We start from the raw sequence: 17,331 nt of genomic DNA, 5'->3' as shown, positions 1-17,331 counted from the left end.
GGCTAGAGAGGAATAATTGAAACCTAAACTTTTAATTTGGATTGCTCAAACTATGAATGAAATTTCTTATAATTATTTCCTTTATTCTTGCTACAATATTTTGTAATAAATGAAAATAGTAAGGAAAAAAGGTATCAGTGGGAGAGGTGGATGAGGAAGGAATGGGCACGTGCCAACCATTTAAGAACAAGCAGTTCTGTGTATGATAGGCTTCCAGCTTCTTAAGTTCAAAATACTCACCACAGGATCTGGGGGTGTATCTCAGTGGTAGGGAGCTTTACATAGCATAAAGGAGGTCCTGCTTTTGATCCGCAGCACCACTAAACACCTCCACCACAAAAACCTCAGAACAATATGCTTTTTGCATTAAAGTTTTCTGGATTCCAGGGAAAGACCTGGGTTCCAATCCCATTATTTCCTGTGGCTTTGTTTCCCTGAGCCCCAGTCTCCTCATCTAAATAGGATCATCATACTGCCCTTACAGCTAGGCGCCGTGGCGCATGCCTATAATCTCAGTGGCTAGGGAGGCTGAGGTGTGAGGGTCGAGGGTTCAAAGCCAGCCTCAGTAATGGTGAGGTGCTAAACAACTCAGTGAGACCTTGTCTTTAAATAAAATACAAAATAGGACTGGGGATGTGATTCAATGGTCAAGTGCCCCTGAATTCAATCCCCGGTGCTAAAAAAAAAAAAAAAAAATACTGCTCTTACCTAATTAATTTTATGGATGTAAAAGGAAGTGTCAAGTGAGGCAATTATGCAGACAGTGCTATTTGGGGATTCTAAGAATTTGTGTTTCATAACTGTTTAACAATCAGAATCACCTTGATTAACCATAGAACTTGAAAAGGTTTTTAGGGGATTTGCTCAAGATAAAGTTGGTTCTGTTATATTGATAGTACTTAAGTTGCTTTCAGAGAGTCAGGGTCAAGCCATGGAAATTTGGGCACAAACTTTTGAGGCAGATATTAGAGTATCTGAGAGGACGTGGACAATTAGGCTTAAGAAGCCTCAATTTCCTGTTCTATAAATTGGTGATGGTAAGACATAACAATTAGGAATAATGTCTATAAATCACGAAGCACAGAGTTAGCCACAAAATAAGCACTCAGTCTTTTATTTTATTTTTTATTTTTTTTGTGTGTGTATGTGTGTGTGTGTGGAGGGTACCAGGGATTGAACTCAGGGGCACTCAACAACTGAGCCACATCCCCAGCCCTATTTTGTATTTTATTTAGAGATAGGGTCTCACTGAGTTGCTTAGCGCCTAGCTTTTTGCTGAGGCTGGCTTTGAACTCTGGATCCTCCTACCTCAGCCTCCTGAGCCACTGGGATTATAGGCATGCATCACCAATCCCAGCTAGCACTCAGTCTTAAGGAGGCTATTATTGTTAAACATCATCAAGTTTAAAAATCAAATCTTTTCTGTTTTTGCTCAGTTCCCCAGTTCATGTATATAAAATACAAGGAAGCTGGACACAGTGGCATGAGTCTACAGTCCCAGATACTCAGGAGGCTGAGGAAGGAGGATCACTTGAGGCCGTGGGCTTGAGGTCAGCCTGGGACACATAGGAGACCCTATCTCCAAAATTAAAACCTAAAGCAATTTTAAAACTTCAAGGACATGTTGCCTGGAAGCTCCTACACACTGTTCTTCCGGTCCTTGGTAAAACTTTCTCATTTTGTACTCTAGGAACAAGGCCAAGACCATTGTCTTCTAAGAGATTCTGTTAGCTGATGACTCGTTTTGAAAAGGTACTTAACAAACACAAGTCAAGATAAAATTGAGTTTTACCAGTAAAGTGGGACTTCTATAAACTATCAGCCTGGTGATAAGGCTGCGGAAAATAAAGGCTGTGTGCCAAACCCTACCAGAGGAAATATGCACACAGTCAAAAGATTTCTGTCAGCATATTATACTTCTGGTTGTTTTTCTTAGCAACCAGAAGTTGGTCACTAATTATGCATTGCCCAGTCCTGAAGTCACAAGAAGCTAAAGGATAGTGGTATATAAATTGGAACCCTAGTTACACCTTTCACTGGCTGAGTGACCTATAGCAAGCTGCTATACCTCCCTGATGATCAATTTTCACATTTGTGGTTGGTATAAAAAAGTGCTTGATAGAAGAACTGAGAAAATGAACTGAAGGGCCTGAATCTAGAATACAATAGTGCTCAGAAAATGGTAATTGGGTTTGTTACTAGTAAGGATGAGATGATGTCTTCATCTTCTAAGAGTGCTCAGCATAGCAGCAGAGGAAAATGTACAGGAATAAAGTCCTCAGTGGGCTTTATTGGTGTCACATAGGAGGAGTTGACAAAGCCAACATGAAGCGAGTGAGACCAGGAGAGACTCCAAAGAAAAAATGTTTCAGGCTCACCTTGAAAAATGACTGAAAATTATCCTAGAGGGATGGTGAGAATGAGGTCCAGCACAGGAGGAAGCTTGAGTCAGACATTTAGTTATGAAAGGGTACAGCCTGGGCAGGAACTTGTCCTGTCTTGAGCATGGCACTCTCAGGTGGTATGGGGGGAAAGGGAGGAGATGAGGTGATAGGACTGAATGGCTTTGTGCACCCAAATACGACTACTCTCTTCCTTCCTTCCAATTGCACTGGGGATTGAACCTAGGGGCTCTTTACCATCAACCTATGTCCCCAGTCTTTTTCAATTTTTGTTTTGAGACATTTTGAAATAGGGTTTCATGAAGTTGCTGAGACTGGCCTCAAACTTGATAATCCTTCTGCCACTGGATCTGGCTACCACTGGTGTGTGTGTGTGTGTGTGTGTGTGTGTGTGTGTGTGTGTGTGTGTATGCTGGGAATGGAACTCAGGGCTTCATATATTCTAAGCAGATGCTCAGCACTGAGCTACATCCTCAGCCCAGTCTTGGTTTCCTGAGCAAGAGGCCACAATGAATTCCTGTGCATCCTTCACGGGCCCCCACCAATGTGGACCCAGGGACTGACCTGTCTCAGACAACATCAGTGAGCTTCCTTGCCTTCAGCTGCTCATGGGGACACAGGGAAACCATCAAAAGGAAGAACACTGAGATCAGGGCATTTATTAACTCTGCAGAAGATTACGGCAGTTCTTCTGAATCACAGCTCTGAATCCTTGGGACAGGGGAGCACTCCCTCTCCTTGTGGCTTCCAAAAGAGAGGTGATAAGTGAACCCTATTGATACTAACACAATGCAGTTCTTTTAGAAGCCATCTCCAGTGATCCTGTGTGGGGGACCAAATGTTTCCTTCAAGCTCCTAATATGTAACTTCAATAAATAATAAAAGCAATGTGATTTTGGTGGAGGGCTAGGGGAAAGAACAGGCACTAACATTGTAAGATATGAAGTTCCAGGACTTATGGTCTATATAAAGAACAATGGTTTGTCCAGTCCCTAGTGCTGCTAGTCTGGAACCAGCTGGAGACACCGCATGCTTCTCAGCTTCATCTCTTAGTGTAGTCGCTCATGATTGAAGAGCATTCTCAGGAAACATTGCCCCTCATCTCTGGGTAGATTGAACTCAGGGGGAAGGCCTTGCAATAAGCTCTATCACAATAGGATCATTCTTTCTTTCTTTCTTTCTTTTTTTTTTTTTAACAGTGCTGGAATTTGAACCCAAGGTCTCATGCATGACACTCAAGCACTGTACCACTGAGCTACTGCCCTCACCTCAGGATAGTTCCTGTTCAGATGGCTGCAGAGAATAGAAAAGAACTCAATATGGCTGCGGGTGACAGATGCAGTGTATATACAAAGAAAATTTTCCTTTTCCATGTCTGTTTTTCCTTTTCCAGGAACCAACCAAGTTTCTATTCTCCATCTCTACCCTTTACCTTACCCCAGGTACAATAGAACTGGATATTCTCTCTCTCTCCTCTTCCCACTTCTGATCATTCTGTGGTCTGGGAAGCCTAGTTTTCTCCAGGGAGGTTGAATTTTGAAACTTATCTTTAATTATGTAATAAAAACATGTTTCCTGTTTCAGGAGTTTTAAACAACAGTGAAGAAGAGGGAGAGATGGGGTGAGGATGTGAGGAAGAGAGGACTAAGTGACTTGTACAGAGCAGTAATTACACTGTAGAGTAGATGAGCATTCTCAGACGTTGCAGGCAGAGCCAGAAGCATCTCCTTCAATAATCATTTAGCATTGAGAGCTGGGTATGCAGGGCACTGCTGGGCTTTAGCCTCTACAAAGTGGTGTGGAGGCGGACAGTGGGGGCAGAGGTGTGACTTGAAATATGTTAGTAGATGAAGGAAGTGATATGGCAGTTTACAAGATAGAGAGATGAGATAATGTTGCAAGAACTGGGCCTTTGAAACAGTATTTGGATTGTCTTAGAGATGGGAGCCTGATGTGGTGAGGCATGCCTGTAATCCCAATGGTTTGGGAGGCTGAGGCAGGAGAATCTTGAGTTCAAAGTCAACCTCAGCAATGGCAAGTGAAACCCTGTTTGTAAATAAAATATAAAATAGGGCTGGGGATGTGGCTCAGTGGTGAGTCTCCCTGAGTTCAATCCCCGATACCAAAAAAAAAAAAAAAAAAGAAAGAAAGAAAGAAAGAAAGAAAGAAAGAAAGAAAAAGAGATGGGTAGACATGCTGGCCACATGGAGCATACATGTAATCCTGGCAGCTCAGGAGGCTGATGCAGGAGGATTGTGAGTTCAAAACCAGCCTCAGCAACTTAGTAAGACCCTGTCCAAAAAAAAAAAAAAATTAAACAGGGCTGGAATATGGCTCACTGGTTAAGTGCCCCTGGGTTCAATCCCTTGTACAAAGGAAAAATAAATAAATAAGCATGGGTAGACATGAATTCTATCACTCTGATGAGGTTTTCATGCTACCTGTTTCCCATCCCCACCACCTTCTTTTCCTGGCTTTCCAAAAACTATGAATCTGCTTCATTGTACATGGAAAACAGTGTCAAATATTTGATGAATGAGTATCATACAGATAAAATTTAACCAGGGAAGGTCTTGAGGTGAATGGTGTCTGGAAGTAATTGCATATTTTGCATTGATTGTCTTCAACACTTCAACTAAACTGGCTATAAACAAATATTTTCTTCTAATTACAGAATTTACTTTGGTTGTAAGAAAAAAAAAATCAAGGGGAGAATGTGGCTCAGTGGCAGTATGCTAGCTTGGAATGTGTGAGGCCTTGGGTTTTATCCCCAGTATTGCAAAAAAAAAAAATCAAGCATTATAGCTACAACAGAAGTTCCCTTTGAGATCACCACCCCTAAGTCCCTATTTGTTCTAGAAATACATTGTTCTCTGTGTGGGTCTGTGGTTATGTAATATCATATTGTGTGTTCATTTTATAGTCTGTGTTAGTGGCTCAATATATCTAGGATCTCATTGGAGTTGCTCCATGCAGATCTATCCTCATTCTTTTTAATTTCTACCTCCTATTTGTTTGTAGAAATAGTTTTAGAAACATTTTTCATAGCTCTTTCTGGAACTTTCCTAATGACAAGAATCACCTAGAAACATTCATTCCCAGCCCTCATGAGAATCTGATTCTATAGTACTGAAGAGGGGATTGGAGAAGTTATTTTCAACCAATGTCTCAGGGGATTTTTATAATTCAGCAAAGTGTGAAAACACTATCAAAGTTTACTTAATCATTTCCATATCAAAGGTCATTTCAACAGTATTTTTTCTTTTAATCACAAATGCTGCAGGGCACACCTTAGTATATCTTTCTCCGTGCACATATATATTTTTTCTGAGATTGATACTGAGAAATGTAATTGATGGGTCATGTGGTGTGTGTATTTTAATGTTATATTAGATATTGCCAAACTGCCTCCTAAGGTAACCAGAGCAATGTAAAGTCCCATCAATATTTATACTTTCTATATTAAAGAGAGAAGTTTCATCCAACCATTACCTCATTCTATCATCATATTTTACCAGAAATTTTAATCCCATCCTACATTCTACCTCTTCTATGTTTTTTTTTTTTTTTTTTTTTTTTTTGTTGGTACTAGGGAGTAAACTCAGGGGTGCTTAAACCCTAAGCCACATTTCCAGCCATTTTAAAATTTTTTTACTTTGAGATAGAGTCTCACAAAGTTCCTTAGGGCCTGGATATGTGGTGGCCTGGAACTTGTGATTCTCCTGCCTCAGTCTCCTGAGTCACTGGTATTATAGGCTTGCACCACCATGCCTGTCTTTCCTGATATGTTCTTTGCTATTCTATTTAAGGGAACTAAAGCTTACCCAGAAACCCAAGACTAGAATCTGAGAGGCTTCTAAGATTTCTTTCACTTCTCACTCCTCTGCAGTATTTGATCACAAGATTTAGCAATGTCACCACTTTAGTATCTATATACTCCTGCATGTCTCCCACTACGATCTAATTCAATTCTTATTTTTTTTTCATCTTATACAATGTAATAAACTCCTTCTGGATCTCTCTGTTCTTCCTGTCACTGCCCCCTAAAATTTACACATATCAATTATATATAATGATATCAGCTCATTGATTTCAACTTTCAGTGCCTACCAATTATTATAAGAATCAAATTTAGGCAAGTATTTGCAAAGAAGGTAAACCCAATCCCCTTTTGCCCAGTTCACCCAAGCCCTGTTTGATAGAAATGTTATCTACCAAAAATTGTTTGAAGGACATGCAGACCATCCAGTTTTCTAGTTAATCTAGATTTAACTCATTAAAAAATCTACAAGAAATACTTGGTCAGTATTATTGTGACTCTCTATAAAATTGCTTTCCATAGTTATTATTTGATTTGTGTGTCATGTCCAAGTCTTCCTTCTGAGAAGCACTGTAAAAAATATCTCTAGATTCCCCATATCTAGGACAGTGCTTTCCTTACATAAGTATTATCATATATATGTATAGATAGCTACTCACACATACATCACACTGAAACTGTAGGGGAAAATTCAAACCTAACCATCTACCCAACATGACTTTTCTAGTTTATTTTTATCTGCTATACATCAGGTAGACCCAGACCTACTGACTTCCCTGCATGAACGGAGCACTTCTCTAATGCAGGGCATATGTCTTCTTCCTTCTACAAATAGAAAATCACCTAATAGAAAATGTGAAACCTAGCTGGGTGCAGTGACACATACCTGTAACCCCAGTGGCCCTGGAGGCTGAGGCAGGAGGATTGCAAGTTCAAAGCCAGCCTCAACAACTTAGTGAGGCCTCAAGCAACTTAGCAAGATTCTGTCTCAAAACAAAAGTAAAAAGGGCTGGGGATGGGGCTCAGTAGTTAAGCACCTCTGGGTTCAATCCCTGGTATCAGAAAACAAAAATAAAAAAAAATAAAAAAATAAAAAACAAAAAACAAAGAAAATGTGTGTGGAACCATGGGCTAAGAGCAGTAGAGCCTTTGCTGGCCATGAACAAAGCTCTGGGTTCGATCCCTAGTTTCAGTATATCTTTTAACAACACTGCCTCTTTCTAAGAAAGACTCAAAACCCTTGGAAAACAAGTCATGCCACAAAAGGACATTTATATGTCTTTCTCTGTTTCCTGTTTTTTTTTTTTTTTTTTTTTTTTTTTTTTGCAGTCATGGGAAGTGAACCCAGGACCTTGTGCACAATGGGCAAGTGCTTACCACTGTTCTACATCCCTAGACCTAATTTACTTTTAATACATCAAGAACATATAGAAGCCAGGTGTGGTGGCACACACTTGCAATCCCAGGGGCTTAGAAGGCTGAGGCAGGAGGACCACAAGTTCAAAGCAGCTTCAGTAACTTAGAGTGGCCCTAAGCAACTCAATGAGATCTTGTCTCTAAATATAATACAAAACTGGGGGCGCGAGTGTCTGCGTTTGAAGATGGTGGAGAATGGTCCTAAGTCCGTGCTGTTAGTGTGTTTGGGTAACATTTGCCGGTCACCCATCACAGAAGCAGTTTTTTTCAGAAAACTTGTAACTGATCAAAACGATTTAGACAACTGGACCATGGACAGCGGTGCTGTTTCCGACTGGAACGTGGGCCAGGCCCCGGACCCGAGAGCCGTGAACTGCCTAAGAAATCATGGCATTAGCCCAGCCCATAAGGCAAGACAGGTGACCAAAGAAGATCTGGCCACATTCGACTATATATTGTGTATGGATGAACGCAACCTGAGAGATTTGAATAGAAAAAGTAATCAAGTTAAAAACTGCAAAGCTAAAATTGAACTTCTTGGAAGCTATGATCCACAGAAACAACTCATTATTGAAGATCCCTATTACAGGAACGATGCTGACTTTGAAGTGGTGTACCAGCAGTGTCTCAGGTGCTGCAAAGCCTTCCTGGAGAAGGTCCACCAGTACCACCTGCCCGCTACCAGCTGGGGACACTCCCAATCCACGTTCTGCATCCTCATCCTATGCTCCGGTGTACTGCCACTCCTTTGCCCCAGGCCCCGCCTGACCCTTCAGCTGACTGTTGTCTCTGACCTGACCTGACAGATCATTGTAGGTGGAAACCAGCTGTGTCTACAGAAGAATCAATAAAAATGTTGGACTCAAAGACAGTTTGTAGGGTGCAGTGAGAGTTCTTAGACTAGTGGAGCCTTCGCTCTGCCCTGATTATGCTGGTGGAGTGAGCAGAGAGAAAAACAGCCCCAACCACTAAGTACACACACCCGAAGGCCCAGGTTAGTCTCTGTGCCCAGTAAGGTTGGATGGCCTGGTCTCCCTGCAGTGATTGTGTGTGGCTGGCCAGTGCCTACAGGGCACCTGTGCTCATCTGTGTATCCAGAGTCACAGTGACCCTGTCCATAGCAGCTCTCCATGGTTGCAGCAAGTGTTTCAGCTCACACACACACAGTGCACATGATAGGAGACAGACCGATGGGATCGATCTTTAGCACCTTTAGTATTTGTTGGTTTTTGTCTGATTTATTTCACAAAGTCAGCTTATTTGCTCTCATTTGAGCCACTTTGTATCCTAAAATTTAATTATATCTGGAAAGGACCCTTGTATGCTATGTATCCTATGGTTGGTTGAGGGGTATGTTTGTTTTATATGCACAGGTATCTCAAATGTAAATTGGCTTAGGTATGAAAAAATAATTTAAGCAGTCAGTTATGTTAGTGTCCTTAAGTATTGATATGTTAATAAATGTTTCATGAGTATTTAAAAGCTATAGGCAAATACAGGTAGTTTCACTATAATCTCAAATTCACATGGATATATGTCAGAAAAGATTGTTTTCAAAATAAACTCGGGAGTTATAAAAATGCAACAGATAAAAAAAAAAAAAAAACTGGGCTGGGGATGTGGCTCAGTGGTTAGGTGCTCCTGGGTTCAATCTCTGGTACCATACACACACACAAAAAGAGAATACAAATTGCCGGTCATGATGATGTATGCCTATAGCACCAGCAAGTTGGGAGGCTCAGGCAGGAGGATTGCAAGTGCAAGGCCAGCCTTGGCAACTTAGTGAGTCTCTGTCAAATTTTAAAAAGGGGCTGGGGCTGTAGCGCAGTGTTAAAGCACTCTGGCTTCAATCCCCAGTACCAAAACAAAAAACAAACAAACAAACAAACAAACAAACAAAAAACCCCCAAAATATTAAAATACATAGATTTTGAGCATCAAAGAAGTCAGCAAACATTTTCTATGATAAGGAGAAATAGTATGATTTGAAAAGTCAAAGAACTTGGTTTTTGTCCTTGTATGAGATAAATATCTTCATATGTGTTTTAAAAAAGGAAGACTTTTTTTTTTTTTTTTTAAAGAAAGCAACCCAAGGACCCATCACAACCAGTACAATAGAAAGAGGAACAATTGGGTACAGAAAGTAGAACTCTTCACTGGAGCCTAATAGATGCCCCATGGGTATGGTCAAAGGCAGAATGGAACCAGCAGTTTTGACTGGACACACTTCTGGGGAGGAGATGGGGAGGAAGGGCAGAGGAGGGCTGGCGCCTGCTGGCTGCAGAGGCCTCATTCTTGACTGGGTTAGGCTCCCCAGGAGGGCTTCATTAACCTCCAAGGAGTTCTGTTCAGGAATTCTCTGGTTTTCCACGTTGATCTTTAATTTGAGGCTTTTCTCAACTCTTGAGCCTGAGTTTCTGTTTCTGTTTATGAGTTGGTGCCAAGTTGTGTTACTTTCATTTTACTGGACAAATGAGAAAAGATCATTGGTAGACCTGACAGGAAAGAGACATGCTAGCCAATTAGCATATTAATCACTTCAAATAGTTTTCATTTCTCTGTGGTGAGAATATTTAAAATCTTCTCTTTTTGCTGTTTTGAAATATACAGTACATTATTAACTATAGTCACTGTGCTATGCAACAGAACTTGAAAACTCATTCCTCCTGCTAACTGCAACTGGGTACTCATTGGTGTCCCCCCCTTCTTTCCACCACCACCCTCCTCAGCCTCTTCAACTGACATTCTACTACTACTACTATTCTCCTCCTCCTCCTCCTCCTCCTCCTCCTCCTCCTCCTTCTCCTTCTCCTCCTCCTTCTTCTTTTTGGTACCAGGGATCAAACTCAGGGGGCCTCAACCACTGAGCCACATCCCCAGCCCTGTTCTGTATTTTATTTAGAGACAGGGTCTCACTGGGTTGCTTAGTGCCTCGATTTTGCTCAGGCACTAAGTGTCTCAGCCTCCTGAGTCCCTGATATTACATGTGTGTGCTACAGCATGAGTCTGTTTTAGATTCCACCCATAAGCAAGATCATGCTGTATTTAACTCCCTGTTTATCTTTGCTGTTATATTGTATCCCAGAAATGTGTACAGTTTTTAATTGTCCAATAAAATAAAATAAAACTTACAGAAGAGAGCAGGCTAGCACCATGCAAAAACCCAAGAATTATCATGTTACCCTTATGGAAGGAGGATTCACAGAAAAGCAATGAGAAATTGGGGTCATCAACCTGCTCTCATTGGAATGGACACGGAGAACCTATAAGAACCTGCTGTACATGTATCCTTGAGGAGTCATGATTTCATGTCAGCTGAACGTCACCATCTGTCACATTCAATTAATGCTCATCTGAATTCTACTGGTTTCGTGATTTGGCTTGCATTTAAATTTATTTTTACTTTATTTATTAAATTGATTCAGACTTTGCCTGTGCATATAAGTTCTGTGTATATAAGAAGTTAACACATTTAAATAACATTATAATTGAGAAAGTCTAAGTTGACACTGCACCTGTGGGAGTCTGCTGTTTTGTTTTGTTTCTCCTTTGAAAGGAGTCTGTACCTTGTTCAGGATTGAGAAACACTGATCCTAACTCTCCCTCCTCTAACAGTTGAGTGTTGGGTGCAAGTACAACTCTGCTCCAATGGCAGAAAAAACACTGGCTGCCAGTCTCCTTCCCCGGGCCAATTGAGAAGGTGGATGCCTTGGCCATTTGAAATGAAAGCTGACATTAATTGTCCAATATGAGCAAAAGGCCTTACACATTAAACCTCATTTAATCCTCACAGCAACCATTGTCCCAATTTAACAGACGGAAATGAACAGGCTCTGAGAGGTTAAGGAAGCCGGCAAGGTCAGATGTAGGTTAGTGCTACAAGGGGATTCCAACCCAAACACACACAGTCAGCTCCCCCATGCCTTTCTCTAATTTTTAGTTTTTTGCTTTATTCTTATATCAAAAATATATATGACTGGAGTTTAAAGCATAAAGTGGTTTTGTGCGGTTTGTAAGGAAAGGCAGTGGTCCTCCACCTCCCTATCCCCATGTCCCCCTCCCCAGAGGCAATTGCCTTCTTTTATCAGATGCTGCCTTTTCTAGGGCCTCCGTGTTTCTAGAGAACATGCTTGGATTGCTCACCTCTGGATGTTCCGACTTTAGGTGCTCCTACATGACTTCCCACTGCAGATCAGCAAGTTTGGACCCCGCCACACCCCTCTCCATATGCATCCTGCCCATCCTCTCTCCTCCCAATATAATGACCTCATAATTTTTGTTTGGTCAGCAACAGGGTTTACAGTGGTTCTTCACAGATGAGTCATATTGCAGAACATGACATTGCTTTCCCTTCCCCCACCCAACTTTTTGTTTTCCCTGATAATTATCTTATTTTCCCCATGTGCTTTGTTTTGTCTTTCTGTATGTGTTTTGTTTCATTTTCTTGCACTCATCCGTTCAGTCTGTACTCTGTGGTATTTTGTCCTCTCTTAAGATGTTCAGACACGTCTTATGTTCCCCCAATTTTATCTCCCTGAAGCTCCCCTCCGGGGCTTGTGGCTTGTACCACCTTAGACTGGCTGTTCTCAGATTCCTGTTGCCATCCCCCTGGGGCTCCCATCACCACTCCCCATGTGAAAATCTGCTTCCTATGTCCATGGCTGCTTCTATCTGATTTACTGACTACGTTTGGAGGAGGAGTAAATAGCTTTGAAGACTGGTAATTGTGAGAATGTCTTTTTTCCCCCTTTGACCATAATATATGATGAAACTTTGGTTAGGTATACAGTGCCACACTAATAATTATTTTTCTTTAGAATTTTGAGGGTATTATTCCATTGGTTTCTAGCTTCTAGTATTATGATTAAGAAGTCTGAGTTGGGCAAGTTTAAGGCCAACCTGAACAACTTAGTGAGACCCTATTTAAAAAAAAATTTTTTTTTAAAGGGGTGGAGGTGGAGCTGGAGCTGTACATATAACTCAGTGGAATAGAGTCCCTGGGTTCAATCCCCAGCATATCTTTCTCTCTCTCTCTCTCTCTCTCTCTCTCTCTCTCACACACACACACACACACACACACACACACACACCAAAAAAGTCTGAATGCCAGGAGCCGTGGCATACAAAAACTAGCTATTCCAGGGACTGAATTTCAGGAGTTCAAGACCAACCTGGGCAATGTAGCAAGATCCCCATCTCAAAATAAATAAATAAATAAATAAATAAATAAATAAATAAATAAATAAATAAATAATAAAAATAATTAAAAAGTAAAAAGAAGAAAATAAGAACTACTCATATTCTCAGTATCCAGGTAGAGCTATCTGTAATTTTTTGTTATTTCTTCTAATCTTTTTACCTGCGTGTATGTTTATGTGTTTGTGTATGTTTTATTTCTGCAAACAAAATTATAGTGATACAATGAATACTGTTTCTTAATTATTTTCTTTCTTTCTTTTTTTTTTTTGTTTCTTAATTATTTTCTACTGACCAATATAGGATATTTTTCAGGAAAGGCTTTTATGACTGTTCTCAGCTTTCTGTTGGTAAATGTCTCTTGAAATCTAATAACAAGCCTGACTGAATTAGCAAACCAAGGCCTTGAATTTAGAGGTCAAATCCTACCCATGTCCCCACATCATATTGTGTCCTTTTAAGTTAGTAGGGAAAAGGAATGTTTGATAAAAAGAAAATGCCCTTAACCCCACCAAAGAGTTACAGGAAATGCACTTGGTCACATTTTTAATCTATTCTTTTTCACTAGCAATACTGGTAGTTGAAAGTGTTGTAGACTCACTGCAAAAGAGAAAAATAATTAATTTGCTATCAAAGGTAATAGGAGGAGACCTTGCTAAACCAACTGCATATGCCTTTTTTTTTTTTTTTTTTTTTTTTTTGGTACCAGGGATTGAACTCAAGGGCACTGGACCACTGAGCCACATTCCCAGCCCTATTTTGTATTTTATTTGTATGCACTGAGTGGCTTAGCCAGCCTTGCTTTTGCTGAGGTGGCTTTGAACTTGAGATCTTTCTGCCTGAGCCTTCCAAGCCACTGGGAATACAGGCTTGTGCCCTTGTGCCTGGCTCAGATGCCATTTCCATGGACAGAGAGCCCCACAGGGTCTGCAAAGATTGGCATGGAAGACAGGCACATTTCTTGGGATGAGAGGCAGAGTTTGACTTCTTTCTTTTGTCTTGGAGAATTCTTCTGCCTACATTCACCCACCACTTCCAAATAAACCCTAAACACCTATCTTACTAATGTGCCAGGTGAAGGAGCCCTGTGTGCATTGGTTGCAGGAAGCATGGCTATCCACTTCAGGGATTTTGGAAAACTGTGCCTTCTAATCCTGGGTGACCAGGACCTATTCCTCCTCCTGCTTTGCTTCTGCTTTCTCCTAAAGAATTATTATTATTATTTTAAGTAATTGTGTTCTGCCTTCTTCTTACAGATAGTTGAATTTATTAGGTATGTCCCCACTGAGATTGAGGATTATTGTGAGCAGGTTTATTCATCACAAGGAATAGAGGATGATTGCATTTACTGAAAGTGTCCAAAGTACACTGCGATAAGCCCGGCGCAGGGGCACACACACCTGTAATCCCAGCAACTCGAGAGGCTGAGGCGGAAGAATCTCAAGTTCAAGACTGACCTGGTAAATTTAGAAAGAACCTTTTTCAAAATAAAAAATAAAAAGGACTGGGAGTGTAGCTGGGAGTGGTAGAGCACCTGGGGTTCAATCCCTAGCACTGCACAACAACAACAACAACAACAACAAAAGCATGGTGGTGGCTGGCCTGGGGTCTTGTCTGGCATGGGTACTGCAGAGTGGAACGTCCTACAGTCAGTTGGTGAGGGAACCTGTCAGTTGCCTCCACCTATGTCATTTGTAGGGGCCCTAATCTTTTTTCTTTCACACATTTTTTTTCCTCTCTTCTGATCAGCTACACTCTGGATCAGGCAACGGGAAATTATCAGGTAATTGCTGATACTAAATCCAGCTCCGTTTTGGGGTGTAGACTGACTCAACTGTAGGAATTAAAACTGGTGTAAGAGAAGGAGAGATGAGAAGTCAAAGGCCCTGAGTTCTAATTCTGGCTGTAGCATTTCTTTTTTTCCTCTTCTCCTCCCCTCCCTTCTCTTCTCTCCGTCCCTTCCCTCCTCCTCCTCCTTCTCTCTCTCTTCCTCCTCCTTCTTCTTTTCTCCCTCCTCCTCCTCCTCCTCCTCCTCCTCCTCCTTTTCCTCCTTCCTCTCTCTCTCTCTTTATTTATTTATTGTGTACTGGGAATTAAATCCAGGGCCACTCCCTTAGGCTAGGCTCCAACATTTTTTACTCTATTTTTTTTTTTTTTAATTTTTTACTTTGAGCAGATGTCTTATGGTAGGGATTGAATGCAGAGGCACTCTAGCGCTGAACTACATTCTCAACCTTTTTTATATTTTGAGAAAGGGTCTTGCTAAGTTGCTGAGGCTGGTCTCAAACTTGGAAACCTCTTACTTCAGCCTCCCAAGTTGCTATGATTATAGGTGTGTGCTACACACTTGGCCAACAGACTGAAATTTAAATCCTAGTCTAGGGGCTGGGGCTGGGGCTCAGTGGTAGAGCACTTGCCTAACATGTGTGAGGAACTGGGTTCAATTCTCAGCACCACATATAAACAAATAAATGGATAAAGGTCCATCAATAACTAATAAAAATTAAAAAAAAAAAATAAATCCTAGTCTACATTGTCTAGCAATGTGAATTTGGGCAACTTTCATAACTCTGTTGCATTTCAGTTTTTTCCCTCTATAAAATGGAAAGAAACATTTATTCCCCACTATAAAAGAATCAATTGAAATAATGCATTTAGAGGTTCTGGTACAATTTGGGCTCTCCCATGTAATTTAGTACTCTATTCATTTACATATTTAATGTGGCCAATAAAATTTACTGTACCACTTGGCACATAACTGCAATCAAGTGACTCGGGAGGCTGAGGGCATTGCAAATTCTAGGCCAGCCTCAGAACTTGGTAAGACCCTGTCTCAAAACATGAAAAGGGCTGGGGATGTGGTTCTGTGGCAAAGATCCCCTGGGTTCAGTTCTCAGTACCCTCCTCAAAATATTTACCAATTTCATCAAGTTGTGATATGCCTGTGAACTAGGAGGGTTTCAAGCTTGCATGACACCTCTTAGTTATCCTTCAAGACTACACCTAGACCTTAGCATTTCTACGATGCATTTCTCCGAGGCCAAGTGAGCCATGTCACTCCCATCCCCTGGCCCTTCTCTTAGAGTTCAGAATTGCCTTCCCCTACTGAGTCTTTCTGATTCAGGGGTCTAACTCCCTGCCTATGGTCTCCAAGATGACAAGGAAATATGTTTCAGATTTGCCTGCTTTGTAATTTTTGTCAGTGCCAAAATATCCTGGAATGTCTCCATTAGTTGGAGAGGACTTCTTATTCTTTGTCACTTTTCTGTCACCAAGTCATGAAGTCAGAATCTGTGTAATGTTAAGCCAGTTACTTAACTCTTCTATGCCTCAGTTTCTTCATCTATAATATTGGGGTCATCATAGAAACTGCTTTACAAGACAGTAGTGACAGATCATTTGTCCATTCATCCATCAATTACTGAGTATGTAATACTTTCCAGTCTTTTTTTTATTCTATGAGATAATTCACATACAATATTTAGCACAGTGCCTGGAGTTTCAGAAGTGCCCAGTCCCCATTAGCAAACAGTACTATCAGAGAGAAACTGCTTGTACTATAATTATCAATACAACTCTAGTCAGAAAATGAACAAATTTCTTAAATTATCTGAGTTGTCTTTCCTACCCCTGTTGGCTCTGGAAGGCTGGCTGGGATAAATTTTATTAATCTACTATTTCCCTAGTGCAGACCACCAACCAGGGTCCAAATAAATGTTGGATGCAGTACTGAGGATACAGCTCAGAGCTGGAGCCCTGGTGTGCAAGGGTCTGGGTTCAATCTCTACCACTATGGAAAAACAAACACAAGACAAGACCAAAAATGCCAAATGAATGAATGAAATTGAATATGACTTCCATTTTTTTAGATTAAGTCTAGGAGAACCAAATTCAATGTTAACCCCAAAGGAAAGCTGTTGAAGGGACTCTCTTGTAAGGTGGTACCACAGGGCTGGGTGCAGTTCCGGGGTTAGAGGGCTTGCCTGGCACACTCAAGGCCCTGGGTTCCATCCCCAGCACTGCATCGATCAATCCATCAAAATTTAAAAAGCGGTACACGTGGGCAGTTGTCAGTACAAAAGGTGACATTTCCCTGCTTTGTCAACATAACTTATTGCCACTGGACAGCTCTCTCCCTTTGGGTGTTAAGAAGGTAGAGTTAAAAGCTCTGATGCTTTTCCTGTCCTTTTTCCTCTTCATTTTCCTGGACTCTGCATCATGTGCCCTGGCACCTCCCCTAGTGACTACTCCCACTCCCACCTGGACAGCCATCCAGTTCCGGGCTGTGGCTACAGCCTTTCCCTGGTGCCTGGGGTGGATCCGGTGGCTTTCCACCTCTGGTTTGCATGATTCCAGTACAAACTGTGGGCAATTATCTCAGCTCTTAAGGAAAGACCAAACAGGAGGAACAGTCAAAGAAAAGAAAGACGACAAAGGGGACCAAATAGGGAGGCACAAGGAAAGACCAGTAGCAGACAGGCAGTGGTGAAGAAAGCG

General features: G+C 41.3%; 1 pseudogene; it reads left to right on the top strand.

The window, feature by feature from the left end:
• Nucleotides 1–7,823: 7,823 nt before the first annotated feature.
• On the top strand, nt 7,824–8,441 carry LOC143407888 (low molecular weight phosphotyrosine protein phosphatase pseudogene; annotated as a pseudogene).
• The last annotated feature ends 8,890 nt before the right edge of the window (nt 8,442–17,331 follow it).

This window comes from Callospermophilus lateralis, chromosome 10 (genome assembly GCF_048772815.1).
Source record: "Callospermophilus lateralis isolate mCalLat2 chromosome 10, mCalLat2.hap1, whole genome shotgun sequence".
Taxonomy (NCBI): domain Eukaryota; kingdom Metazoa; phylum Chordata; class Mammalia; order Rodentia; family Sciuridae; genus Callospermophilus; species Callospermophilus lateralis.
Note: the sequence above shows the minus strand (reverse complement) of the source record. Positions and strands in the feature narration are given on the sequence as shown.